The sequence below is a fragment of the Megalobrama amblycephala genome, linkage group LG8 (assembly GCF_018812025.1).
Source record: "Megalobrama amblycephala isolate DHTTF-2021 linkage group LG8, ASM1881202v1, whole genome shotgun sequence".
NCBI classification, from domain to species: domain Eukaryota; kingdom Metazoa; phylum Chordata; class Actinopteri; order Cypriniformes; family Xenocyprididae; genus Megalobrama; species Megalobrama amblycephala.
The window spans coordinates 1,457,841-1,485,693 of NC_063051.1; the positions used below are offsets into that span (position 1 = coordinate 1,457,841).

General features: G+C 37.0%; 1 protein-coding gene across 1 annotated transcript in view; it reads right to left on the bottom strand.

Moving 5' to 3' along the window:
* LOC125273361 (cadherin-22) overlaps window positions 1-27,853 on the bottom strand; it is a 240,439-nt gene that overhangs the window by 151,277 nt on the left and 61,309 nt on the right. Inside the window, exon 2 of the mRNA XM_048198623.1 lies at window positions 16,142-16,218. The gene's annotated coding sequence lies outside the window, so the exon portion shown is untranslated. The remainder of the gene's footprint in view (window positions 1-16,141; window positions 16,219-27,853) is intronic.

Here is a 27,853-nt window from a genome sequence, read left to right on the forward strand (position 1 = left end):
TATGTGTTGGTCCACTAGCCATTGACTAGTTTCAGTGGCCAGAACCTGTGCCTTCAAGGCCCATAAACCCCACATGCACTAACAGCCGCCCGATTGGTGCTTTTCCACAGCTATGACGCCTCTGCCTTGTCCATTACACACTGATTTGTGTGTGTACACAGCCTGTGTGCCGCATGAGAACAAGCCGCTGTTACCGTCACCCTGTCTTGTTACATTAATCTTCGCTAGGTCAAGGTCAGACACAACACAACAAAAGCCACGGCCAATGAGCACGCTCGGAAATTTCGCAAGGGGCCTAATTTAATTTACGCTGGCCGGTCTCACCGCGCTTTCACGGGCACGTACCGACAAGCGCTCAGCAGCGTATTACAATCTCGCATCTGATCGCATTAACGAGTGTGTTAGATTGCCGAGCACAAACAATTAACAGGGCCTTAAAGATAACGTGGTGGGAACTAAAAGCTACAGATTAGCAATGTCTACACTCACCTTTTCTTCTGCACGGACGTCAGTTTTGTTTAACAACCGCTGAGGAAATCTGTGCATAAACTTTGAATGATGCTGAAATAATGCAAGTGGACATGTCTATGCATTCAGCGTTACTTTTATGCAGCATGGTTATTTCATTTCTTATCATTTCATGAATGCTAATAGTTCTATTTCCCCAGCTAGAAATCACGGTTAATAAAAACTACAGGTTCAAAGATTGAAAGTCTCTTTTCATATCTCATTCTTGGCTTTAAGAAAACATAAGACGTTGATTCATGATAACGCTGCTGTGCCTTGAATATTTTAGCAGAATAGCAACACAACACCAGATGAAAGACTAGAATATGATCCCTACTGGAAAATCCAGCTTGTTAGACCATCTTGAAACAGTAACTTTTGTGCTTAAGGCGTTCAAATTGTTTTTTGGAATAAACTAGCTTCTCGTGGCCATTTTATATTCCAAAACACAGTAACAGAACTAGTAGATCAAGATCATCTAGTAACCTGAACCAGCTTAACATGATCCAAAACTCAGCTATCATCATACACGGGATGTTTCAGCAGGGAATTGCTTCTTGTCAAGTTTGAATATCTTAACAACACAAAATCAACCCTACCGATAACCCAACCCGACATGACTACAGACTCTGGGAAACACTTTAGTCTTGTCAACAAAGCAGCCGTTATGTTTATGTAAATCTGCAGCTTTAATGATTTATGTCATTGATAGTCATTGTTCTCAACTGGTGGGTCGTGATCCAAAGTTAAATGCATTAAAAGTTAACAATTGCTTTCATGAATTGCAATATTTTTTAACTTTTAATGCATTTAACTACTAATGCATTTAATGCATTTTACATATGAAACTATTATATATATATATATATATATATATATATATATATATATATATATATATATATATATATATATAAAATAAAAAACAAAAAATTGAAAACTAAATAAATGTTGCTTTGAAAACTAACTGGAAAAACACAAATTTTACACAAAAGCACTCCATACTAAACCATAAATAAATAAAAAAAATAAACAAATAAATAAGACAAAAGCACATCAAAAATTACTAATTATTAAACCTTATTCTAAAATGAAAATGAAAACTGGAAATATAAAATAAACACTAATTTATTTAAAATATTAATAATACTATATAAGCAATACCTTAATAACAATGAATGCAACTAATCAAATAATTATGCATAGTTAATATAGCACAAAAAAAAAAAAAAAAAAAGGAAAAATGGTCACACTTTAGGGTCCAATTTTCATTATTAACTAACTATTAATTCTACTTTTACCTCAATAAACTCCTGATTATTGCTTATTAATAGTTAGTTGTTAAATTTAGGATTAAGGGATGTAGAATATGGTCATGCAGAATAAGGCATTAATATGTGCTTTATAAATACTAATAAACAGCCAATATTCTAGTATATGCATGCTAATAAGCAACTAGTTCATAGTGAGAATTGGACCCTAAACTAAAGTTTTAGTAGTTGATGTCAATGGTGTCCAAAGAAACTTCACAGTAATTCATAAACAACAATAATAAAAAATAGTAATATTTAGATTTTAAGGATGTTATTGTTTACTTTTGTGCAGTAAATATTTTTGGCACTGTGTTGAAGCAAAACCAGTTGAGAAGCACTGATGATTTCTGCATTGTAGCATAAAATGTTTGTTATATGCTCAAATAATAGTGTCATGCGGTGCTGTCGCTAGCAATAATAGTGCAATACTGCCCAGTTCTGTGGCTCCTGTTTGTTCCAGAGTGAATATTCCATAGATCTGAGCGTGCCGATGTGGATACACACGGCGCCAGATGCAAGGCAGCACTAGATCACACACTGCAAAATAAAACAAATCATTGTTTGTAATGATGTGTCCAAACCTGCAGCAGAGTCCCCACTGGGGAGGCAGAGAGAGAGAGAGAGAGGCAGGAGGATATTGGTTTACATGCGCTCACATACACAGCACTGCAGCGCTGACCATTTATCATGCTGCAATGAGAGCAGTGTGTTCTCGACTGCTGCTCTCATTAGAGCGCCTGCCCGAGCGCCACTGAACTTACACACCAAAGCAAACAAGACTTCCTTAGTCCTTTAAATTAAAAAAAGTCCCTCTTTTCATGTCTTATTTATAATGGCCACATGCTTTAAAGTGTGTTAAAAATCCCTTTAGTTTAGCTGCAAACAACATCTCTTTTTAAAGGAATAACTTTTCCAAAAAAGATTGTTCTGTTATCATTTACTCATCCTCATGTCGTTCCAAAAACTTTCTTCTGTGTTGAACACAAATCAAGTGGTAACATTTAGTATAGGGAACATGTATTCACTTTTATTCACTTTTTCCTCAAATAAACTCCTAATTTACTGCTTATTAATAGTTAGTAAGGTAGTTGTTAAGTTTAGGTATTGGTAGGATTAAGGGATGTAGAAAAGGCCATGCAAAATAAGGCATTAATATGTGCTTTATAAGTACTAATAAAAAGCCAATATTCTAGTAATATGCATGATATGCATGATAATAAGCATTTTTTTTTTTTTTTTTTTTTTTTTTTTTTAAATAAAAATACCATATATATATATATATATATATATATATATATATATATATATATATGGTATTTTTATTTAAATAAATTAAATTATTACAGGATTAAAAAGGATTAAAATAAGCTCTATGTCCAATTATAGCCTATAGTTGTGAAATTGTCCATTTAAACTCTTTGCAAATCACATTTTATTTAAAATATGCACATATTCACTCTTGTTTGTATCTCTAATATATCAAAAATCTAAAAAAAAAATAAAAAATGTCTCTTGTATGACCATTTAAACGATAGCATATTTTTAATTCAAAATGGAGAAATTCCATAAGAAATTGAGTAGTTTGCATCGTTTTATGTTACTGTGGGTCATAAAACATATCCATCATAAGACATTTGTCAAATATTATATGTTTAGCTACTTATATTTTACCACACACATTGGAATTTACACTCATCTTCAGTGAATAGTAAGCCCTGCCTTCTTTGATCTGATTGGCCATCATTTTGACATTGACGGCTGCTGTTAGACCACTGAGGCAGACCAGCCTAAAAATTTAACTTTTTGAACTGTCTGTCATCCTAACAACAAACAGAGCAGTGCATAATGGAGAGCAGCATTAAGAAATATCAAATAATAACATTATGAAAGAAATATAAACATTATGATACACACTGTCTTTTAGATGTTAAGGTGAGACTAGTATTATAAGTCATTTACTGACCTTGTCTATGCAACTTTCAGTACTTGAACTCCTGTCGTGACCATGAAAAGGCAATAAACACTGTAACTTTTGCATAATATGCATTAGAATACAAGAGAACTGCTTTTCGCATGCAGAAAAATCCACCTGCAGAAATGACATTTAACCAGCAGTTCATCCACCTACAGTACTTCCAAACACCTTTACAGCTCAAATAGCTTTACAGCTCAAACATGCTTTAAGGGGGAATTCACAAGTGCTCTCACAAAAATACCAACTCCACATTTTAGCTATTTTTTGTTTAAGTGAGAGTCTAAATGTTTTGTTGTGTGAAATGACATTATGCCTCGCATAGAGTTTATCTAGTGTTTTACCTAGCACATTATTAAAATGCTCTTACTGCAGCTCAAATTAACATGACCTAAACACCTTTCTCAAAACATTATCACTTAAATGTTTCTTTTTTTCTTTCATAGCCATAACTGTAATTTACCTAAACTGAATTTTTATATTTCTGTGAGAGAGAAATAGAAATGTCCCATTACATACTTAATGATTTTTAAAATTAATTTGTTTGTTTGTTTGTTTGTTGTTTATTAAATAAATTAATGAAGTAACACTTTATATATATGGTCCACTTTAGACATTCAACAAACTAAGTAATTTTGCAACTACATGTCAACTTATTCTACAAACCCGAACCTAATACTCTAATGAGAGTTTGATGAAATGTAGTTGCAAAGTTACTTATAGTTAGTAGAATGTCTAAAGTGTACTATCGAAATAAAGTGTACATAAATGAATAAATCAATCGAAACACATTTCACCCAAAATATGGACCCAAAATAGTGAGTCTCTACTGAGGGGGAAGTTAATTTAGGCCCAATCTGTAACCCTGTTACCCATTCTGCCATTTTCTTTTATTGTACTTATTTTTTAATTTGATGAATTTTGTTTCTCAGTTTTTATTCTTATTTTTAAGTCTACTGTTACAAAATAAAATACCACAATTCAGGGTCTTAACCTGTATTCAGTCACGTCCCAAATTTGCACAAATATTGCGCATCTTCTGAAGGGGATTGTAGGGGGCGCTATTACATATCTTCTGAAGGGGATTGTAGAGGGCGCTATTATGCATCTTCTGAAGAGGACATAGGGGGCGCTATTACATATCTTCTGAAGGGGATGTAGGGGGCGCTATTATGCATCTTCTGAAGAGGACATAGGGGGCGCTATTATGCATCTTCTGAAGGGGACTGTAGGGGACGCTATTATGCATCTTCTGAAGGGGATGTAGGGGGCGCTATTAAACATCTTCTGAAGGGGATGTAGGGGGCGCTATCACGTATCTTCTGAAGGGGATGTAGGGGGCGCTATCACGTATCTTCTGAAGGGGATTGTAGGGGGCGCTATCACGTATCTTCTGAAGGGGATGTAGGGGGCGCTATTATGCATCTTCTGAAGGGGATGTAGGGGGCGCTATTAAACATCTTCTGAAGGGGATGTAGGGGGCGCTATCACGTATCTTCTGAAGGGGATGTAGGGGGCGCTATCACGTATCTTCTGAAGGGGATGTAGGGGGCGCTATCACGTATCTTCTGAAGGGGATTGTAGGGGGCGCTATTAAACATCTTCTGAAGGGGATGTAGGGGGCGCTATCACGTATCTTCTGAAGGGGATGTAGGGGGCGCTATCACGTATCTTCTGAAGGGGATGTAGGGGGCGCTATCACGTATCTTCTGAAGGGGATTGTAGGGGGCGCTATCACGTATCTTCTGAAGGGGATGTAGGGGGCGCTATTACGCATCTTCTGAAGGGGATTGTAGGGGGCACTATCATGTATCTTCTGAAGGGGATGGTAGGGGGCGCTATTACGCATCTTCTGAAGGGGATGTAGGGGGCACTATCATGTATCTTCTGAAGGGGATGGTAGGGGGCACTATTATGCATCTTCTGAAGGGGATGTAGGGGGCACTATCATGTATCTTCTGAAGGGGATGTAGGGGGCGCTATTATGCATCTTCTGAAGGGGATGTAGGGGGCACTATTATGCATCTTCTGAAGGGGATGTAGGGGGCGCTATTATGCATCTTCTGAAGGGGAAGTAAGGGGCACTATCATGTATCTTCTGAAGGGGATGGTAGGGGCGCTATTATGCATCTTCTGAAGGGGATGTAGGGGTGCTATTATGCATCTTCTGAAGGGGATGGTAGGGGGCACTATTATGCATCTTCTGAAGGGGATGTAGGGGGCGCTATTATGCATCTTCTGAAGGGGAAGTAAGGGGCACTATCATGTATCTTCTGAAGGGGATGGTAGGGGGCACTATTATGCATCTTCTGAAGGGGATGTAGGGGGCGCTATTATGCATCTTCTGAAGGGGAAGTAAGGGGCACTATCATGTATCTTCTGAAGGGGATGGTAGGGGGCGCTATTATGCATCTTCTGAAGGGGATGTAGGGGTGCTATTATGCATCTTCTGAAGGGATGTAGGGGGCACTATCATGTATCTTCTGAAGGGGATGGTAGGGGGCGCTATTATGCATCTTCTGAAGGGGATGTAGGGGCGCTATTATGCATCTTCTGAAGGGGATGTAGGGGGCACTATCATGTATCTTCTGAAGGGGATGGTAGGGGGCGCTATTATGCATCTTCTGAAGGGGATGTAGGGGTGCTATTATGCATCTTCTGAAGGGGATGTAGGGGGCGCTATTATGCATCTTCTGAAGGGGATGTAGGGGGCACTATCATGTATCTTCTGAAGGGGATGTAGGGGGCGCTATTATGCATCTTCTGAAGGGGATGTAGGGGGCGCTATTATGCATCTTCTGAAGGGGATGTAGGGGGCACTATCATGTATCTTCTGAAGGGGATGTAGGGGGCACTATTATGCATCTTCTGAAGGGGATGTAGGGGGCGCTATTATGCATCTTCTGAAGGGGATGTAGGGGCACTATCATGTATCTTCTGAAGGGGATGGTAGGGGGCGCTATTATGCATCTTCTGAAGGGGATGTAGGGGTGCTATTATGCATCTTCTGAAGGGGATGTAGGGGGCACTATCATGTATCTTCTGAAGGGGACATAGGGGGCGCTATTATGCATCTTCTGAAGGGGATGTAGGGGGCACTATCATGTATCTTCTGAAGGGGATGTAGGGGGCGCTATTATGCATCTTCTGAAGGGGATGTAGGGGGCACTATCATGTATCTTCTGAAGGGGATGGTAGGGGGCACTATTATGCATCTTCTGAAGGGGATGTAGGGGGCGCTATTATGCATCTTCTGAAGGGGATGTAGGGGGCACTATCATGTATCTTCTGAAGGGGATGGTAGGGGGCGCTATTATGCATCTTCTGAAAAAGACAGAATCTGTAGATCCAAAAGAAGGTGAAGAAGTAGAAACAGTGATAGAAGCGATAGAAGCATTGCTTATGCAAATGTAAGTTAACGCGATCATTGTAAAACATATGAAGGTGACGCCTGTGAATCTTTGGGGGTGTTGATGGAATCGATTCACACGGTCTATGCTTTGATTATCATTCTGAATCCAATCGGGGCGAAGTCTTTGACAAAAAACGATTTTCTCAGCTTTTTGTTCAATATTTTGCTTTTGCGTTGATAAAAAATAATGCATGAAGCTTGAATAAATAAAATAAAATAAAATAAAATAAAATAAAATAAAATAAAATAAAATAAAATAAAATAAAATAAAATAAAATAAAATAAAATAAAATTAGGGGGCCATGAAAATTTGGTGAAAATGATCAAAAATACTGGAACTGGCTTACAATTTGTTTTAAATGCTAGTGGGGAAAGAATTAAAAATAAGGTGGATAACATACATGTAAAATAAAACTGTTCATACAGTTTCCAACTTGACCTCCAGATATTTTCTGAAGGTTAAGCACGTCCTTCCTCTGATCACTTGCTGAAAGGAAAAACAGACCCTATTCTTGTCCCCTTCCTCTGGTGTGTTGCTTAGAAAGTCCTAGAATAATCCCTCAGGCTAAAGCAGCACGATAGTTCTGGTACATTTTAAATGGATACAGTTTAGTCCTGGCATATTTCTGCTGCGAAGGCGAGTCTGGCAGATTGTAAGAGATGTGATGTGAATACACAAAACGGCACTTGGCAGCAGACGACAGGAATTACAGGTGTGTGTTATAGGCCTGGTAATTACTCTTAGCACAGGGACTGTCTCTGCTAATGTCTTCTGATTCCTGAAATGTGAGGGTAAACATGAGGCGGCTAATGAGGCCTTCCTCAGATTAGATACTAACACAGGATGAAGAATTGGGATCATTTTAGCCGCAGCACCTGGGGTTAGTCCCAAATCTAACCTTTAGGATGAAAGCTTGACAGATTATTTTCATTAGTGCGCTGTCAGAAGAACAAGCTTTCCAGGATGAAATCGTGTAATTGACAAAAGCATTAGACAAACGCCGTCTTGACTATATTACTGTTGCTGTATCGTTTGATGAAGGAGCATGTTGGGAAACGCCACACTAGCAACATTTTTCAGTGCACCAATAAAATATAAAGCGTCTCAGTGGGCTTTTTAAACTCATTTCTGAGCATTGCAAAAATCCTCAGTTTTGCGGATGTTATCATGTGTTTGAAAGATGCAGAATACAGAAGTGGCTTGTTTGATTGCTGTTTACTCAGCGCACTCGTACTTTACTCTCTAACATACATAATGCAACATGCATTTTATCAGTAAGCAAGCTAACACGTGTGATGCAATGACTGGAATGTCATGAATAAAAGGCAGAAGGGCAGATAAGTCAACACTGACTGAATGTAATATGAATCTAGCCATAGATTTGCATTTAATTCTCATGCGCACACAAGGTCTACACATACTCCTAATGCTTGAGGACTTTACACACATGCATATATCAGTTAGCAAATAAATAAATAGAAAAGAGCACATTTCTTGTTTAAAAAAGCAACTGGGATAATATGATGTAAACTAGCTTAGTAACTTTACTTTATCGGCGTGTCTATTTACACTAAGTGCAATTAGGCTGCCTTGTTGACAAAGGATATTTACACTATTTAAGAGCTTGTCAATGTCTGATTCAACCAGACAAAATTACAAAAGAAATCCCACTGATTTCAGGAGCAGTGATGTGGAGAGTGAGGCAGGTGCGGTTACTTTTGATGCGATCAACCCGAGTTTGAATCCACCTTTTTCCCAACTAATTCTTCTCGCATTTCCCATCGCATATCAGATCGGAAAGGTGTTTATTGTAAATAAAAAGGAAGAAAATATATGAAAAAAATTGAAATAAAGTGTCTAACATTTTATTTCACTCTTTCACCACCAGGGAAAGTTGCCAGCGGCAGCATTTTTGATCATTTTCACAAAACTTTCATAGCCCCCAGAATGTTTTGTTGTATGAATATCTGAACATGCAATATATCAAAAGAAAGAACAGAGCCTCTATTTATTCTAGCTTTATGCATTCTTTTTTATCAACACTTGAATGTAAGTAAGTTTCATAAAAAAGCAACATCAAAGACTACATTTTGATCGTATTCAGAACGATGATTAAAACAGAGCAGATCGCTTTCATCAACACCCAGAGCTTCACAGTCCTCACCATTTCATTCTGTAATTCTGTTTTGACTTATATGCTGTTAAATGTCTGATGATTGTGTTGCAAGTGCATAAGCAACTGTTGCTGCATCTTGTTTTTTTCATCCGGAGATTCTATACTATTTTCAGAAGATGCATAATAGCGCCCCCTACCACATAACAGTGAAAACATGGATTGCCGGAAAATTCTATCAATGGCGGGGAAGGAGTTAATAGTACACTCTAAAAAAATGCTGGGTTGAAAGCAAGTTGGGTTGAAAATGGACAAAACCAGTGATTGGGTTGATTTGACCCAGTATGTGGTTTAAATGTTTGCCCAATCTGCTGGGTAGTTTTATTAAACCCAACTACTGTTTAAAAATTACTGTATTGCTTTCTTAAAACAAACTCAAAATATTTTGGAAATTAACATTTATTAATATGTTTATTTATAAATGTTTGCTTAAATAATAATAATAAAAAAATAAACATTTATTAAAATGCTTATTAATAAATGTTTACCTTTTGGTTATTATTGTTGCCTCTAGTAATTATGTGTCTGATTTTTAATTTCCAACCTATTTTGGGTTCATTTTTAGCCAGCCAGTGGTGTTAGGAGTAGGTGTAGGGATGTCTTTATTAAGGCACCATCCATTTACTGATTTTAATAAATATAGGCCTACTCATTTACACTCAATATTTGTTTTTTGTTGCATACTGTTTAATACTACAACACAATGAGGAGCAAATAGTATCTGCCACTATTTGCACCAAGCATAAATAGCATCTAACAACTATTTATACTTACTACAAAGAAAATACTGCTATTTTCACCTACTGCAAATAGCCTCTGCCTTACTTTAGTCCTTGCTTGAAAACAGTGCCAACACTACCCATCAGAGATCTCCGAATCTTCACCATAGTGCTGTTTTCCAGGGCACTACCAACAATAATTGGTTGATTTTTGCTTATAGTTTTCACAAAACCTTGGTTATCCTTGGATACTACTGTGAAGGATTAACGTACAGTATAAGGTGCATGGGGAAATGTTTTTTCCTGATTAGCCTGCATAGACATGAGAATATGATTATGATATCAAATCACTTTCACATCAGTTTTGATGGATTCATCCTTCCACTGTCACAGTGATATGATCAAATCATACAAAACTAAATAAATACATCTACAAAATCACACAAAACAGACGATTATGCCCTCCATAAATCAGTAAAATGACTAGATCTGAGATGTTCATCACACATCACGTCTAAAGAACTTTGCTCCATTTGGAGACGACAGCTGCCCTGAGGCGTTTCACACAAATCTCCTCAAGAGTGGCTTCTATCATTTGTTAGGCACACATCTCCTCTTTATTGTTGATATAAATTTCAGCGCAGTGATGTACAATAAGCTTGACGCGCCGCATAAAAGTGTAAAAACCAATAATCTTCCGGGCCATTAACACTCAGTGGGGTTTGATCCGTTACGCAACAAACGCTAGAGACTTTTCAGAACAGGCGAGTTTGGGATGAATATAAATTTTAGCTGCACGGCAGATGACGCATTGCATATTGCATATTGGCTGTTTCCATCATTCTCGTGCATGTGAGATTAATACGGCCGGCAGTTCAAGCTTCAAATCATCCATGCACTTCCATCAAGATCCCTGTGAGTTTACAGATGTCCGAAAGGAACCGACTCAGCGTTCAAGTGCCATTTTGATTACATTTAATCACTGTTATCGTCCTCTCAGCTGCAGCGCACTGACGGTCTGGAAGTGTGAAGCATCAAAAGTAAATAAAGAGAAACGCCTGTCTGTCTGCTGGCGTGTGAGAGAAACAGATTCATCCCCGCTGAGTCAGCTGTGGAGGCCGTAAGCCGCTCCGCAGACAGATGAATGACAATCACAAATTAAAGGCAAACACCAGATAACATAAATCAGAGCGCTGCGTCTCCAGATGCGCCGCAGACCCCCTGCTGCGGTCAGTGTGTTCCGCCAGACCCGCGGCTCGTTAGCAACATTCATCGCCTTCGTTTAGATGCGTCACAAAACCAACAAGTCACACGAAAAAAAGACAGGAAGAAAGAAAATGAGGAAGCAACATGGGAAATAGAAGACAAAGAGTTAGGCTCCATTCAGTTCTTCGAAATTCTAGTTCAGTTCCTGAATTTGAATTGAAATAGAAAACAGGAAGCAGTCATTTACATTTAAGGAAGTAGAATTCAGCTGGATTGAAAAGAACTCATGTAGAGCTGCTGTAACTAGTTGCACATACTACATTTTATTTTCAGTATAAATAACTCATAAACTTTATCAAATGCAAAGCATATGCGATTGCGGTATTGCGATAAAAAAATGTTAGTAATATTCTAATAATAATCTTGTTTTCCAGTAAAAAAAAAAAAAAATCTAAACATCTTCAAAACAACATATACAGTATTTACTCAAGCATTAAAATTGGGTATTAAAACTTTTATACATATTTTTTTCTCATTATTTTAAGAATAAATCTCACTAAACTTTTTTATTCAGTTGGTAAAAAAATATTAAAGTTTTTTTTTTTCTATTAGAGATATATTCTATTCTATATATTCTATGAATTCTCAAATACAGTAATTTTATATTGTTTTAAGGCTTTTTATGATATTTTACTGGAAAACAAGACAAAATTAGATACCAATTAATATATATTTGTTGTTGTTTTTTTGTTTTTGTTTTTTTGTGAAATGTATATTTCATTTATATGTATATTAATGCAAATATTAAATAAATATAAAAAGTTTGATTTGATGCTATTTGATGCTTTACACAATATTGACTATCTTTTGGGAGTAATTTCTCAGCCAAATTTAATGTGCAATTAATTTGTGATAAATTAGATTAATTAATCGCCACATCATGTAAAATTTTTAATCGCTTGACAGCCCTAATAGATAGATAGATAGATAGATAGATAGATAGATAGATAGATAGATAGATAGATAGATAGATAGATAGATAGATAGATAGATAGATAGATAGATAGATAGATAGATAGATAGATAGATAGATAGATAGATAGAGCAAACTTGAAAACTTGAAAGCAAAACCTTGAAAGCAAACTTGTCTGAAAATTGCTGATTTAAATGACCTTCCTTCATTCCAATTCAACATCCTGAACGGCAATTCAATTCAAATTCCAAATCTTGGAATTCAAAGCCAATTCTCCAAAACTCCATCAACCCTGCTCCATTTTTCAGGAGGTATTAGACTGGCACATGATGGCCCTATTTCATAGCGGCAATGAATCGCCTGCTCTGGTGTAATTAACAGCTGTTTTGTCCACTGATCAATAAAAGCTGTTCATTAAAAGTCCCTCTGCTGTCTCCAGATCCCTGGCAAATTTCAATGCTCTGAAAAAGGTGCCTGCAAGAATTAACACTGCCTGAAATGTAATTCACAGCCGCGACTGGGCAGGACAAACCGGCTTGAAAGGAAATCGGCTGGGAAATACTCCACAGCAACAGTGTTTTCCAGCACTCATAAACAAGTGCAGAGTAATCATGAACACTAACTTACTTTCACCTTGAGGTTTTCCCAAATCGGACGTCTGTATTTCTCTCCAAACACTGGCAAATAAATCCTGCAAAAATGTTTGTTTTTTTCAGCGTTGTCTCACGTGGCCATTTGAAACCTCTTGAAATATAGACACAGCCACGGCCATCAATATCAGAAAGGTGAGAGAAAACAAAAGGTTGTGAATGTGTTAGAAAATCAATACTCTAGAGCAGAGCGGCTTCTAGAGCCAGATATTACATCATGATGGATTCAATGGAAAATATGTCCTGAAATCATGCATTTTACTATGCACTAAAAATACATACTTTACTGATGATGGGAAAGCACATCGTTTTGAGTATGTACAACAGTACGGTATTGCATATTCCATCATAAAACTGTATCTACTGTATAAGCAACCCCTTTTATTTGATATAGCTAGAAACCAACACAAACTACCCCTCTTCTGTAGCACAAAGCATTGTGGGTAATTGCTCAAAGTAACCCAAAAAGCTTGCATGGATTTTACCTTAAAAATCTACTAGTCCAGGCATCTTCAACATGCTCAGATTTGGGACAGACTAATCCTAATCTCACATACTGTAAGAACAGATAACCGAGTCATGTGGGTAATGCCAACTGGGATTCAGTCAAAATGTTCCTTTGAATCCTCCAAAATCAAACTATAGGGGCCTTCGGATCAGGTAGTTATAGGAACTAGGGCCATTTTCCTGGTTGCATTTGACCTCTGAAGTGACGTAAGCTGGCTGACAGCGTGGCATTCAACAACATCAGTAACTCTGTAGCGTAAAGGGTTGAGAAGTGGAAAAGTGCTGTTTTCCATGTTTGTGGACTTAGTTTGTGGAGTAAGTATATGTAAACTGTATGTTTGAAAGGCTTTTTAAACATGGCGGGTGCAGGTGTTTCGTATACAGCATGCATTCGGCCAGTCAACGTACACTTATATCACTGGTAGTTCCTAATGTTCTGGTTTAGACCATACTCTGAAGAGCTGATTTAGTTCTACCAGAAAGACTCGGGAAGCAAAGAAACGTTTGAATACAATTTATTCAACAGTATGAATGTAGATATCAAAGAAATTATAAAGTTATTTGGCGCAGGCCCCGTCCATAGTACAATCCGGAGGGTAGCAGACGTTTGCAGATCCTGCCTGAAGATGAAGGCAGGGGCGGAGCCTACCCCCGACGTATGGACAGGGACCGACCTGGTGGTGGTGGGGAGGATGGAGGTGAACGCCGGCGATGGTATCTGCGAACACGATAGTGGGTGGGAACAGAACTTATATACTCAGGTGACGTGTAATGATTGGTTAGATAATGAGCAATGACGTGCATTAGAGTCTTCCGGGTAGAACTTCCGCTAAACGCTCCCGTTTCCCTCAAAAGGTGTTCCTATAGCTAAAACTGCTCCCAGTTCCTGTGGTGCCAAAAAGCGGGTACTTCCGCCAGTAGTTATAGAAACTATGAAAAGGCCTTTATACACCATTAACCATAGTTTACAGTGATAAAAATATATTAGAATAATTATGTTTTTTATTCTTAACTAATATTTCTCACTGTTTACAACATGAGATGTGTAAAAAATGTTAATTAAAAAAGGTAATTGCAACTTTTTATCATCAGAATTGAGATAAAAAGTCGCAATTACCTTTATTTTTTATTTAGTCACACACAATTGTGAGTTATAAAGTCAGAATTGTGAGTTCTGACTTTATAACATTTAACTGCGTCTTTATATCACACAATTCTGACTTTATAATGCAATTCTGACTTCATAACGCAATTGCGACTTTATATCACACAATTGTGACTTTATAGTGCAATTGTGACTTTATACCGCAATTCTGACTTTATATTACACAATTCTGACTTTATACCGCAATTCTGACTTTATACCGCAATTCTGACTTTATATTACACAATTCTGACTTTATACTGCAATTCTGACTTTATACCGCAATTGTGACTTTATACCGCAATTCTGACTTTATATCACACAATTCTGACTTTATACCGCAATTGTGACTTTATACCGCAATTCTGACTTCATACCGCAATTGTGACTTTATATCACACAATTCTGACTTTATACCGCAATTGTGACTTTATACCGCAATTGTGACTTTATACCGCAATTCTGACTTCATACCGCAATTCTGACTTTATACCGCAATTCTGACTTCATACCGCAATTACGACTTTATATCACACAATTCTGACTTTATACTGCAATTATGACTTTATATCACACAATTCTGACTTTATACCGCAATTCTGACTTTATACCGCAATTGTGACTTTATACCGCAATTCTGACTTTATACCGCAATTCTGACGTTATATTACACAATTCTGACTTTATACCGCAATTCTGACTTTATACCGCAATTGTGACTTTATACCGCAATTGTGACTTCATACCGCAATTGTGACTTTATATCACACAATTCTGACTTTATACCGCAATTCTGACTTTATACCGCAATTGCGACTTTATATCACACAATTCTGATTTTATAACGCAATTCTGACTTTACAACACACAATTCTGACTTTATAACGCAATTACGACTTTACATCACAATTCTGACTTTGTAACTCAATTGCCCCTTCGCCAGGAGTTTGATTGACAAGCGATCTAACCAATCATAACGCAGAATCCACCATTTTGTCCGACAAAGCAGTCAGGAGTTAGAAGATTAACCTCGGTGTACTTGAACTTGAAAAATGGTGTGTACTGATGTCTTTCCGCATTCGAAGGAAGGAAGGCAGGCTTCAGGACTATAAATGAAATCACATTATCCGTATGGACTGACAACACTGTTCAATGACATACTGTGTTGAGTATTTGTTTGTAAAATGTGAATGTGGAACATTATATGCTCCATGAGGAAAATGAAGTATATAAACACTGCAACAACGCTGCAATCACTCTCAGAGCGCCTGAGAGTCACACTCGTGCTGATGTCCTCGAGTTAGAGGGCGTGCAAAACAAAGTATTCAGGGTGGGAAAAAGAGTGACAAGGCTTCCACTGCGCACTGCAACTCACATCAAGGCGATCTATAGAGCTTCTCACCTTGCGGTGTCTTTTTACTAAGACAGAAGTCTCAATGCAGCTACAAAGACAAACAAACTCCCACACTGGCATATTCACAAACAGCATCTCAATCTGCTGCCCCCTTTATGAATCTGCCAATGTGGAAGGTATTGTAATGTAATTCTATCAGTATTTACTCACCCTCAGGCTGTTTTTCAGTAGAACGTTGCAGAATCTTCATGCAGCTCTTCTCCATACAATGATGGTTTACAGTCAATCTTGAAAAAGAAAACAAAAACAGAAATATGAAAAAAACACTATAGAATTATACATAGTAAATGTGGTACATAAATGACTTGTGCACTATATTTCAAAGTCTTCTGAAGATGATAGTGTACTTAAAAATAGCACATGATTAATACAGATTACTTTATTTTTTGTGGAGTTTGAAAAATGTGACTACATTAAAATACTTTAAAGTCCCCCTGTGGTGAAAATCAAGTTTTGAATTTAACTCGCAATTCTGACTTTATAACGCAATTGTGACTTTATCACAATTCTGACTTTATAACACGCAATTGTTAGTTTTTATCACACAATTCTGACTTTATATCACACAATCTGACTTTATAACACAATTGCAACTTTATCAAAATTCTGACTTTATATCACACAATCTGACTTTATAACGCAAATGTGACTTTATTTCACGCAATTCTGACTTTATAACGCAATTGCAACTTTATATCACACAATTATGACTTTAGAACGCAATTGCAACTTTATATCATGCAATTCTGACTTTATAAAGCAATTGCATATTTATATCACGCAATTCTGACTTTATAACGCAATTGCAATTTTATATCATACAATTCTGACTTTATATCATGCAATTGTGACTTTATAATGCAATTACAACTTTATTTCACACAATTCTGACTTCATAACACAATTGCAACTTTATCACAATTCTGACTTTATAACACGCATTTGTTAGTTTTTATCACACAGTTCTGACTTTATAACTCAAAATTGTGTTTATTTCACGCAATTCTGAGAAAAAAGTCAGAATTGCGAGATGTAAAGTCTCAACTGTGTGAAAAAACGTCAGAATTGAGATAAAAAGTTGCAATTACCTTCTTTTTATTCAATGGAAGGAAGGAAGGAAGGAAGGAAGGAAGGAAGGAAGGCCATTGTGTGGCATTTACTACAGTTGAGCGAGTGAATCAGGTAATCTGAGCTGGTGTGATTGAGTGGAGGCGGGGACTAATTTGCACATTCATGGTATCGCATATACTAAATGAAGTAAGGGTGTCAAATTACATTCAAGCTATTTTAAGGCATGAAGAAATTATTTTCACAGGAAAAAATAAACATTTAAATATGCCATTTTGATTATCAAAGATGAGTTCTAAGGGATAAAATTATTGACTTCAGGGGCACACAGGTTTGGTACAGCTAACTACTGTAATCAAACCTGATTTGATGCAGAATATGTGACTTTCATATTACAAATCACTCTGTTATATAGCTAATATTGAATCCAGAATCTCTGCATTGTTTTTCTTTGTGCGACAGGCACTGAGCTGCGGTTTTTCAAAACCACTTTACAAGCATTCTGCCCCAGTTAGCCCTGCGATTGGATTCCCGAGTGGACTGTATAGGGGTCCTTCAGTTGTCAGGACTCCTCCTTAAAAATCATGCTTGAACGGGAAACTACTGCACACTTCTTGTTTTATTGCACTGTGCAGATTTTTATTTCTGGGCATCTTGTCAAAAAGCTTTAGATGGTGTAATTATAGTGGTAAATTCCATTGCTGATGTGAAAAGATCTAAATCAGCAACCGCAACACGTAACACACTAAAGACTCTCTATAAGTATCAAACTAAAAGCCACTTAGCTTCTAGGCTGAACTTGAGTTTACCAACATAGTTCCTGCTTACAAATGTTCATCATATGAGGTACAGCAGCCCCAAATGCACTTGGACACTTAAGACACACTTAAAAATGTATGAACGTCATTGAATTCGATAACAGAATATCAAACAAATGCTGCAGGATTTTTTATCTCTGCGAGCTTTGCTTTTCTTTAGCATTTTTGCTCAATGTCATCAATCAAGTGATGATTTTTAGTGGATTCCTTACCAGAAATTACATATTTTATCATCTGATGCAATGACATTTCAGACATTTCATTCATTTTTAAGTGTTATTTAAGTTACTTTTGGCATCACTGACGAGTTTTTGCTGATGCAACAAATCTTGTATCCTTTAATTCACTCTCATGCTACTTTTGAATTGCTAAATGGGTTATAAGTCAATAAATGAGGGAATCTTTATATAATTAAACATATACAAACAATAACACACACCACTGAGACTGTGGTAAAAATAGCAATGCTGTTGAAACCCGTGGGCTCCACAGAACAAGAAAAAGATTGCTGTGTGGACGAAACCTCCCATTAATGTAAAAGGTATTTTTGTGAGGCCTAAAGGTACAATTACACGTGAGTTAATAGACTTTGACAGCATTCTAATTCTATAGAGCATAGACGTACATGTTTGGAATACAGAAGCAGGAAATGAACAGAGTACTGCATGTTTTTCAATTCCACTGCATGATGATTATAACAAAAAATTTACATGCAATATCCACCTAAAATTTGCATGTCAAGCCCCAATCAAGCAGGTATGTTCACCATAATCACATGCAGAGAAGGAAGTGTAGCAGAACCCCGAGAAAAACTAAAAAAACAGAATGCATATTATGAGTTTGTGTGCATTTAATTAATAGTGAGACATACATACTGTAGTAACAACTTTGATTGCATTCAGACATTCTGAATTGTGTTTAAAGTGCTGTTTCGAAACTGTCTTTGCAATTACTTAGGAATACATTTTATTTTCTTATTCAATTAATTGATAAAAGATTACTTTCACAAATAAATCTCACTTGTTCCTTTTAAATGAACTTCTCTATTTGCATATTGCATGGAAGCACATGGATCTCTAACCTGTATGTTTGTGCAGCTCTAGCTGTTTACATGCATAGATTTAAATCTGATTGCAGAATCCGAATGCACTGTCCATTCAATAACTAGCCAACTATAAATGAAAGTATGATTGTTAGACCTGCATGGTGGATGCATGGAAAGTTTCAAATCTGACTTGAAAATTGTCAAATTTCAAGTATAATCAGATGATCAAAAACCTGCATGATTAGTTCAGAATTCAAATTTCCTGATAATTCACTCACCTCCATGTCATCCGAGATGTTTATGTCTTTCTTTATTCAGTCGAAAAGAAATGAAGGTTTTTGAGGAAAACATTCCAGGATTTTTCTCCATATAGTGGACTTCACTGGGGTTCAACGGGTTGAAGGTCCAAATGTTTTGTTTTCCTCAAAAACTTTCATTTCCTTTTGACTGAAGAAAGAAAGATATAAACATCTTGACATGGGGGTGAGTAAATTATCAGGAAATTTGAATTCTGAAGTGAACTAAGACAACTTACCAAAATCACTTATGTTTGACAACAACTGTCAAAGAACCATAAATCTAACCATTGCAATCGATTCCTAATCACTTACTACTCTTAAAATCAAAGAGTAATGATAATAACGTTTTTTAAGCTCCCAACCTCAGCCAGAAGCTTAACCCTAATATCTGATAAGAACGCTGATCCAGGTCTGAGAAATCACTGTAAGTAACATGTTTGATACACCAACGGCCTATAAATAAAAAGCTGAATACATCCACTTCATTCCCACACCAACATACTTTCCTCATCATGTACGTGCCGTCCTACACCACCTGATTAGATTACATTAGCTGAGCACAAATTAATAAACGTTAGATAAATACCTTCCGTGCATCAGATTATGATGCGCCATCAATTACAACAAACTGACAGATGGTGAAAGCAAATGAACACACACATCGCCTGCGAGCGTTGGGTGGGCCGCGTCTCACCAGCAGACGCATTAGGACCTGCTAAAGTCTGTAATCCCTAAGAGTCAGCAAAATTTGCTGTGTGGCAAACCCTTGACTTCATTTGGCACCGGCGATGGGATTTCGGAGCGGTAATCTTCTCCTTCCCCACAATCCACCTCTGAATAGCAGCTGCCCACTTGAGGGGGGATTCAGCTCGTCGATAGTGCAGTTTATTTGCACGCGCAGTGTGTTGTTTTACCACCCCGATCGCTAAAGGAATTATGGAAATAAAACGATGGCACAAATTCACTCACACAATCTGTCCTACATGTAATTCGCACAGCGCAATTCCCCATCCAAATCCCTGCAGGTCGCTTATGAACTACGATCTGAAGACTTTCACTGCAATCCAGACACCTGAATACAGCACACATCTGGATATATGCCTAAGCATAACACTTTTACAAATTATTTGATCATCATTTTCTATTTTACAAGCAATTGGGGAGGAACTAATTCCAAGCAGCAGCACTTTACTACCCGCTGACAAATATTCAGCTGTTTATAAACCAGCTATATTGCTGTTTTTTTGTGTGTTGTGGATGCAAATGTACACCAAAACAGATTTTGTAGTACCAATTTTATTTTAGTATTGTTAAGATGCTTTATAAATATTAGGATTTTTTTATTATTATTATATTTTTATTTAAAATTTTCTGTTAATTATAGTTACAGCTTTAGTAATTTAGTTGTGTTTTGTCGTTTTGTATGATTTCTTGTATAGATTCTTTTTAAATACTTCTTTTTTTTATGATTTAGTTTTAGTTAGTAAATTAGTTTAATTAGTTAATTAAACTAATTGACAACTATCTGAAATAAAAAAGTGATATATTTATACATGTTTATATATACATATATATATATATATATATATATATACACACACACACATTATATATATTGAAATGAATTGCAAATATATATATATGCAATTCATTTCAAGCATTTTTTTTTGTATGGTTTTAGTTTTAGTTTCAGTTAGTATAACCTGCATATACTGTCAATGGATGAGTTAAAAAGTTTAATTAATTTAAGCAAATAAATTAGAGCCAAATAATTTGATTCAAACGATTAAAAAAAAAAAGATTCATTGATTCAATCATTTGATTCACCAATTCAATTATCTGATTCATTGATTCAATCATCTGATTCACCAATTCAATCATCTGATTCACTGATTCAATCAAATGATTATATAAATTATGAGTAGCAAAAAAACTGGAAAGTTTAAAAGTATCTCAAAGTAACCCAACACTGTTTAAAGCAGCTTCAATCTGATTTTCAGAGCCAAAAATATCCACCCCGAAACAAAATCCAGGTATTCGTTGAGTTAGCATGATACATGATAAGCGTTATCACAATACAAGAATAATGCATCTACATTTTCATACATATGTATCAAAATGGGCCTAATTAGCTGTGAAATGAGTGTCGTTCTCGCCGCTCTGTCGTATAAGATCATTCACATGCACTACATGCGTTATCCGTGCGAACGGCCATTCTTCTTACTTCCTTCACAAGCAAACACATCCTACATTCATCAGACTCCAGAGTGACTCACTCCTATTTCTCATCCTCTAAGGCCCTGGAAAACACACACATACACACACACACACACACACACACACACACACACACACACATACACACACACACACACACACAGACACACATTCAGGGTCTCACAATAGAGTCTACTTAATTGTTTTCTTACTAAGAGGCAAATTAATTTTCGGGATGTACATCTAATCGCAGCGTAGGGAGGGGAGGTAATTTGTTAATGGAAGGGAGAGAAAATGGCAGGCTGGCCTCTCTCGCTCACTCCCTCACACTGATAAATGACAGAAATCTCCTCGCACACCCATGTCAGTCTTTTGAAGAGAATCGGGGGGAACTAAAGTGGGTTAAAAAAACACAGTCATTACATATATTTTGCTGTCAGAGCGAAGCAAAGAGCGAGAGAGAGACAGACTAGAAGAGAAGCTGTATCGCTTTGTTCACCCCGGCGGATTCGATAACCCACAGACTTCATTTAATCACTATCTCGCTGTTCCCCCTGAGGTCCTCTCCGCCTCCTCTGGGACCGTTCTGCCTCTGTTTAAGCGCTTTTAATTATGTTTTAACTACAGCCTAATCACGCTAACTTTGTCCTGACGAAGCACTTACAAAAATATCCCCCACCCCACCTCTTAACCGTCCTGAATATATAAACCAGCGCAGCTAGAGGAGTCGCTGACATCATGAACGAGCTCATTTTCCATAGCCTTCTGAAACACAAGAGATTGATGTACTATGAATCATTCTGAAATCTTCGTGATGTCACTGTGATGTCGACAGCATGATGCTGTCTATTATGTGCTTAGACAACAATAGTGCCAAAACACAAAAGAGAAAATCACTCACTGCTTTTAATCTGTTTAATTGTTCTTTGGGAGTAATTGTTTACTTGATTATTTTAAAAACCTGAAGCGATGTTTACTCATTGAGAAATAGGTCATGAGAAAAGGCCATGTTTAATTAATGAAAATTGAACTTTTTCAATTAATGAGTTTGCTCAATAACATACTTTAGCATACCAAAGATTTGGGCTCAGTGAAAAGAAATTAAATCTTGTACATGGCATTAAATTGACCAAAAGTAATAAATGCTGTTCTTTTGAGCTTTCTAATCATCATAGAATCCTGAAAAATAAAATCCGTCACGGTTTCCACTAAAATATGAAGCAGCACAACTGTTTTCAACATTGATAAGCATATTAGAATAAATCTGAAGGATCATGTGACACTGAAGACTGGAAAATTCAGCTTTGATCACAGGAATAAATTACATTTTACTATATATTCACATAGAAAACAGATATTTTTATTGTATTTTTGATCAAATAAGGTTTTTTAAGGACTACAACAAATGGCTGGTTGGGGCTACAATGAGCTTCTTCCTGGGTTGGTGACATCACAAACCCTAAAATTTACACAAACCCCGCCCCCGAGAACACGCAACAAAGGGGGCGGGGCCATGTTAGGCTGCTTTAGAGAAGAGGAAGAGTTGTTGTAGTAGAGTGTTGTTGACATGCCGTCATTTTACGTTTTCTTCACAAACGAGGGTCAATTCAACACAAAAGATGAACATGACGGCACATGCTAGTGGATGAGTTGAATCAACTCCACAGCAACTACATCAATTTATCCACTAACCATTCAGAAACGTCCAGTTTCATTCTAAAAGTTGTAACTTCTTCCTGAGTCTCTCCATCAGTGTCGACTCCGGTTTGAACAATGTAAGGCTGAAGAAAATCCTCATTTTGGCTGCGTGAGATTCTCCAGCTTTGTTGTTGTTGAGCTGTTAAAGCTCCGCCCTCTTCTGGAAAGGGGGCGGGGAGCAGCAGCTCATTTGCATTTAAAGAGACACACACACAAAAACGGCAAATTTGACAAGCTATAATAAATCATCTGTGGGGTATTTTGAGCTGAAACTTCACAGACATATTCTGGAGACACCAGAGACTTATATTACATCTAGAGAAAAGGGCATTATAGGTCCCAACCACAAAGTGGTAAGTAAATCATGACAATCCTAGCAAATTAACATAAGTCCGCCCACATTTACACATCAACAACAACTATTAAGTTCAGTTTGACCACACAGTAACAGTGAAGTGATATGGAGGAAACACTATACAGATGCTGTAATACAAGCAGCAGATAAAGCTGCTATCCAAATATTCTATTCTTCTTCTACAGAAGTTTCTGCCTGAACAACTGAATATTCTGTACAAACAGACTCTATTCAAACTTATTGTCATCATTTACTCCCCTCATGTCATTCTAAACCTGTATGACTTACTTTCTTCTATCAAACACAGAACAATGTTCTCGCTGATATTTTCTGAACAACAAGGATTTAGTAACCAAGGTTGAAAAATATAAAAACAAATAACCATAAAGTACTTTTGTTAGGCACTATATTCCAAGGCTTGTGTGAGACTGAAATCTAAGCAATTATTCATCAATAATCAACATAAAAAGAATATTGTGTCACATCAGGAGTCTGATGTGAAACTTCAAAGCCTCAACTTACCTAAAACTTTCCTTTTGTTGCCTTGAATGCACTGCTGCTTCCTACAAGAAATGCAAATCTAGTTCCAGCTGGTATTTAACTAACAAAGCATTTATGAAAATAGCCACGCCCAAACTGCTATCCATCCTGAATAAATATCAGCGATCCCTGCTGCTAGAGCAGTCACACACACACACACACACACACGATCAGTTCGCTCTCTAATGGGCTATTGTGTTAGCTGTAATAGCAAGGCCAGATCCAGCAAGTGCCTTCCGCAAAGTCGTCATGGAGACAGAGGTGCCGGCGCTCTGCTAAAATACCCAGAGCCAGTAAAGTCTGAGAAAAAGCCCAGAGATACGGTCTCTCCCACACATTTCTCCCATTACATCTAACTTCGTGTGAACTCGTGTCACTGTAAAACTGTAACGGAACAACCATTTTGTGTAGTTGTGCAGCGAGCGAGCGAACCCAGTCAAACGGTGCAAGTTTGCAAGTCAGATAAGATTTGCAACTACCTGAAATTAATAATGCACTTGCATGAAACAGATACTTCTGACTGGGATGTATATTTATGCTTTTTATAGAAATACTACTAGAATTACAACAGGTTGTGTACAATACTTTATTGCAAGGTGTCATTAGTTAAGTATGAACTAACTAACAATACTTTTATCATTTATCAATCTCAGTTAATGTTAATTCTAACATTTACTATGCACAATGATGCACAATGAGCAGTTGTATTTTCATTATCTAATGTTAACAATGATTAATAACAAAATACTGTTAGCTAAAGTGCCCCTATTATGCTGTTATGCTCATTAATTTGTTTTGGAGTCTCCTACAGAATGTTTACAGGCAAAAACACTTCATTTTCTCATAATTTACATTTCAGCATCATCTCTTTTCTCTCAGTGTCTGACACAGTTCAATCAAGGATTTAGTATCCTTAACAAGACTGTCCTCCAAAAAAAAAAAAACCCTGACCCTATAGGTCGTTTTTCAAGCACCTTATTACGACCTATATTTACGTTTTGAAGTCATGCACCCTCTAGTGGGCGTAAAAATAATGACAGTGTCGTGTTCCGTCCGTCGTCATAAAATGACTGTCGTTACCAATCAAAATGCCAAAATGTGTGGACTTTTTATACCATTTCACCTATTTCCATTTAGCAAAACTCATTTTTTTATTAACGACTACACCCACCCCACCCCTAAACCTAACCTTTAGTGATTTATAGTGCATATGCACTTTATGAGCACATGGGTTCCCTGGGATCGAACCCACGATTGCATGATCACATGATTGCATGTTGTTATTGCAATGCTCTGCCAGTTGAGCAACCCGAAATATGACGCAGATAAAAGGGAACAATGCATTAAAATGAAAGTGTCCTGTTGTCGAAAGGGGCGCCAGTTTAGTAAACGCTCCTATGGGTCGTATTTCAGGGAAGTGACAAACAACCTATATGGTCGTATTGTTTTTAGAACATGTTGCTCTAAACCCCGCCTTTCTGAGAGCCTGCTCTGCTCTGATTGGTCAGATGGCCCAGTTGTGATTGTTGTGATTGGTGTACTCTACTCGGCACTATTTTGCGGACCTTTTACATTCACAAAAAAGCATAAAAGGGGCATTTAATATTAGTTAATGCATTAACTAACTTTAACTAATAGGACCTTATTGTAATGTGTTACCCATCTCACCATGGTTATGCACTAAAAAACAAACAGCCCCACGTGTCGTATTGCATGTTTTGTAAGCTGTGAGCCGTTTAATGAGCTACAGAAAAGGAAATGTGCATCACTTATGAGGTCTGATTATTTGGGAAAGAAAGGAATCAGCATTCTGTGCCGTGCGTGAGTTTCGAAATTCCATGCATATATCTGGCATTCAGAAAGGGAAACAAATAACCCTCTGCATGTAATGCTAGCTATTTACATGAGCAACACGTCACTGGAGTGAAGAAACCAGAAATCTGTGAAAAGGACACACTTGTGAAATGACAAAGACAATAAAAAAGTGAGGAACAACATTCACAGTTTGTCGACATGAAATCATTAATGACCCTATTTACTTCTAAAGCACATTTCTGCTCTTATTGTGAATGATTCATCACTGCATGCTATTATAAAGAAAATGAAATGTGTTAGTAATGTTTCTTTAAGATATAAATAATGTGCTCTGCCTCTTTCCTTTTCCCCTGACATAACCTAGACCTTTATTCGGTCCATTGCACAATAACAAGCAATAGCCAAACAGCAAATAACATTCAGGTCTCTATTTTGAAGTAGAACGGCCAATTTTCACTATCAAATCAATTTCCAATGATTATAATAAAGTCTTGCCTAATATTATTACTCATTTCACTCTAAAAGTGCATCACATTTATGGAGGTGAAATGAGTTGCTAGGGCTGTTTCACGCAGTTTGTTCTTATCCAAATGCACACAGATCATACAAATGTGTGTGTGTGCTTTGAAAGTGATTTGCAAGCTTTTCTACAGGTAAGTGTCAGTAAGTATTGTGCTGCAAGCCTCCTCTTTGCTGACTTAGCATCCCGTTCCATTTCAGAGACATCAGTAACAGACTACAGACAAGATTCACTAGAGATTTTCCCAAAACGCTCAGCATTAGAGAATGAGAGAGTTTCATATCTGCGCTGTTACTTATTCTAATAAGCACCAAATAAAAAGGAGTAGTTTTACATAACTTTCCAGTGTACACAAGTAAAGGCAGTGGGTTTGGTTTGCAGCAAACCAAAAGTATGAAGCACATTTAATGCGAAAAGTACAAGCATTCAGACACTGTAAAAAATGCTGGGTTAAAAATAAACCAAGTTAGGTTGAAAATGGACAAACCTAGTTTTTTTGTTTGTTTTGTTTTTAACTCTGCGAATGGGTTGTTTTAACCCAGCGATTGGGTTGTTTTAACCCAGCGATTGGGTTGTTTTAACCCAGCGATTGGGTTGTTTTAACCCAGAAATTGGGTTGCTTTAACATAGCAAACAGGTTGTTTTAACTCAGCAATTGGGTTGTTTTAACCCAACAATTGGGTTGCTTTAACCCAGAAATTGGGTTGCTTTAACATAGCAAACAGGTTGTTTTAACACAGCAAATTGGTTGTTTTAACATAGCAAACAGGTTGTTTTAACCCAGCGAATGGGTTGTTTTAACCCAGTTAATGGGTTGTTTTAACCCAGCGATTGGGTTGTTTTAACCCAGAAATTGGGTTGCTTTAACATAGCGATTGAGTTGCTTTAACATAGCAAACAGGTTGTTTTAACCCAGCAAATGGGTTGCTTTAACATAGCAAACAGGTTGTTTTAACTCTGCGATTGGGTTGTTTTAACCCAACAATTGGGTTGCTTTAACCCAGAAATTGGGTTGCTTTAACATAGCAAACAGGTTGTTTTAACTCAGCAATTGGGTTGTTTTAACCCAGCAAATGGGTTGCTTTAACATAGCAAACAGGTTGTTTTAACTCTGCGATTGGGTTGTTTTAACCCAACAATTGGGTTGTTTTAACCCAGAAATTGGGTTGCTTTAACATAGCAAACAGGTTGTTTTAACACAGCAAATTGGTTGTTTTAACATAGCAAACAGGTTGTTTTAACCCAGCGAATGGGTTGTTTTAACCCAGTTAATGGGTTGTTTTAACCCAGCGATTGGGTTGTTTTAACCCAGAAATTGGGTTGCTTTAACATAGCGATTGAGTTGCTTTAACATAGCAAACAGGTTGTTTTAACCCAGCAAATGGGTTGCTTTAACATAGCAAACAGGTTGTTTTAACTCAGCAATTGGGTTGTTTTAACCCAGCAAATGGGTTGCTTTAACATAGCAAACAGGTTGTTTTAACTCT